Below are 3,263 nucleotides of genomic sequence, written 5' to 3'. Positions count from 1 at the left end.
TTCCAAGTTTACAACCAAAATACATGTGGTAACATCTGAGAGTTTGATTAAGGTGTAGAAAATGCCCTCCACATAACTTAACTGGACTTTGACTGTGACTTTATTCAGGTTAAAGTCATTAGAAAATACTGTTTAATTGGTGGATTTGTATTCAGTCGGTGACTACCAGAGGAACAGCGGTTGTCCTGACCTCATCTCTCAGGTAACTCTGTAACTGGAGCAATTTAAAGTAGGACAGGCCTAAAAAAAAAGGAGCACGCTAGCTCAGCAAAACCCCTTTCCTGGATAAATTAAGGTGTACTGTTGTGAGACCATGCAAGACATGAGATAACAGCAGCTAACTTTGGTTTAAAATTGGTCTTATATTATATATACATTTTGGAAAACGGGCCTTCAGAGCAATGGGCTTTTGTTTTCGGGATAATAGGCCATATGCCTAAGGGCTTTCGGTCCAATGGGACATTTTTTTGGACCATTGGGGTTTCCTGAATAATGGGCTGTTGGAACCATTGGCAGTCCCCTATTTTTACCCCTAGTGGTTAGCAACAGACTGGTACACCCAGTTTAATTTCCCATAGGATGAATCCTTTATATACCGTCATACCTGTGCATAGCTGAAACAACTGCTGCAACTCTCCAATGGGCAAATGAAAAGTGCTACGGTCTGGGGAAGCTGTATAGCATGTATTGAGAGGGAAACCCTATTAACTGCATACCCTTATTACTAACCGTTATAACTTCATAACGTAACAATTAAAAACCCACAACTAACTCTCTTTACCAGGGAAAAACAGCATGGCCCACAGAAGTTTGTGGTACTTTGTTATGTACTTGGGCAATAGAACATTTGTGAAATATCCCTTTGAATACTTAAATACTTTGAATATTTTATTTCAGTTTATAGTGTTTATACAACTACTTTGACATTTTTCACTATGTTGCAGTTTGCACAATAAAACATTTGTTTACATTCTGATTCCTTCATATATTGTATTATTTTGTAGGGCCAAGAAAACCCTATAGCTGGTCTCTGCAACCTTTACTATTAAAAGACCACCAATCAAACCGGTAAGCCAGCAGCGTTGGTGGTGAAAGAAATCTGTTCACTCACTAATACATTTTCTATTTTCTTCCGAGACTTTCTCTGTTTTTGGATTTGGAATCAAAGAAGTGATTTTAATTGACAAAATGTTAAAACAGCTTTTGGTGGATAATGGCTCCACAGTTTTACAATTGGAGAATCACTTTAGGTCTACAACAATGATTAATGAAAATGAATAGGAGACACTGGAGAAAAGGAAAGAGGTAGTGGTGTCCTAAGCCAGCTCTGTAGTAATAAAAGCCTCTATGATGGCATTTAATGTACTCCTGACATAAAATAAGCCACTTTAAACCTATATAAAAGGCCCAGTCATGCAAACAAACTGTGAAACCACCGCCAGAATCTTATAATCTTAAAAATACTGTGAAACAAATCTTGTACACAGACTACTTTGTTGACCGTCCCTGCTGCCTGTAAAGTAGCATCTAACAACAAAGGTCTTCTCAGTCTGTGTTTTCTGAGGCGAAAATCTTATCAAATGTTGATCTGGTTCCTCACATCAAAAGCTTTCTGAGCTTCTGAACTAGACATCTGTAAGAGCCTGCACGTCATGTCATATCAGTACAGTATCAACACATCACACGTTCAGAGCTGCACGGATGTGTGACAGATCCAAGCACACGTGTGAAATAACATGTAGAGACAGGAGAGATCTGTCTTATCTCTACATGTTATTTCACACACACCTGCTTCCCCCTGTGATAGGAGGTGTGACTGCTGTTGTACATTTGAGGAAGCTTTGACTTGTAGCCGATAACTTTTCCTCGGGGCTTCTGTTGTTTTAGAGGTTTGAACTTATAAAACTAATCAGCATGTTCTGTGAAGGGATATTCGAAAGTATACGCTGGAGAGCGAATTCTGAGGTAGCTAATATATTTGATGTGCATTTCTTGAAGGGCAGATATTTCTTTTTTTTTCTTCTGTGCATCTGAAGCACCGGAGCAATCAGATGTGAAATCAGAGGCCAGGAAACAGCAGGTAGCAAGTCAAAATGCTGGCAATTTCTCCAAAATGGGAGATATTTCCACAGCAGAATAAATGAAAACCTTTGCCCCCTGCTGAACGCTTTGTATTTCCCTTCTCACACCAGGAAATCTCTGATAAAAGAATCCATTATCAAAGTTTAGCCCAGACCAGACATCAAAGATCTCATCTGAATCAATGTGACACAATCCTTCTGCCTTTGTGGGCATCTGCATTGCAAAATGTGACTTTGTGCTTCGCTTTAATGTCATTTCTGATTGTAATCACCCTTTGAAATGTGTAATATAATCTTCTAATATAAAGCTTAACTTACAAAACATTTAACTGTTTGCTCCCTGTGTGTATTTCAGTGCCATACAGTCCAATAGGACCAGTAGATGCACATTAGAACATGGAACCCCAGTTTGGGAGGATTTTGTCTTTAGGAATCCCCTCTGAGTAATTTTTGTATTTTTGAAGATAACAAAGTCTTCATACAACCCATTCTAGGACCCCTGTTGGTCCCCAGACCTCAGTTTGGTCTATTAGCATCACTTAATTTAGTCACATTATGGACACGGTTATGAAATTGAATATAAAACATGTTGTCTTAATATAATTTTGAGAAACTGATTATTATTATTGTGGTTTTAATCAGTGTTAACTTTTTCATATTTGTCCTAAAGAGAGAATTAACTTCTGGGGGAAAAAATGGGTGCAGAAATTCTTTTGTTAGAAGCGAATAGTTAAAAAAAAAAAAAAAAAGTCAAACTTATACAGTTGGTTGAATGTAATCAAATACTCAGCCTCTACAGGGTGGAAATGTGTCTGTGGTTTGTGGTTTCTTTATGACGATTTTCATTGCTCACAAAATAACCTTCACCTGATACATTATAAGAAATAATGAGTTATGTGTTTGTAAATCCTCCTAAGATCGCTAAATGTATTATTTAATTGATTAAATACTGTCTTTTTTTGTGTCTTTGTCCTGTAAGTTCATTAAAATGTTTCCTCAGTCAAATCAATATTAATTTGAAATAATAAAACTACTGCTGATCTTTTATTCTCCATTTATTACAGCTCACTGAACAGTGTCCTATTCTCTTATCTTTAATGTGTTACTCAAGCACTGTGCAATTTTAAGGCACTTGTATTTTCATTGCATGCTTCTATTTCTGCTACTTTTACTCCACTACAT

At 37.1% G+C, this 3,263-nt stretch overlaps 1 pseudogene; it reads right to left on the bottom strand.

Moving 5' to 3' along the window:
- The window catches only part of LOC118334800, a 344,242-nt pseudogene that overhangs the window by 184,260 nt on the left and 156,719 nt on the right, over positions 1–3,263 (bottom strand).

Source organism: Morone saxatilis, unplaced genomic scaffold (assembly GCF_004916995.1).
Source record: "Morone saxatilis isolate NCDOM2014 unplaced genomic scaffold, NCSU_SB_2.0 Contig23, whole genome shotgun sequence".
Classification (NCBI taxonomy): Eukaryota; Metazoa; Chordata; class Actinopteri; family Moronidae; genus Morone; species Morone saxatilis.
This window is presented reverse-complemented; position numbering and strand designations above follow the sequence as displayed.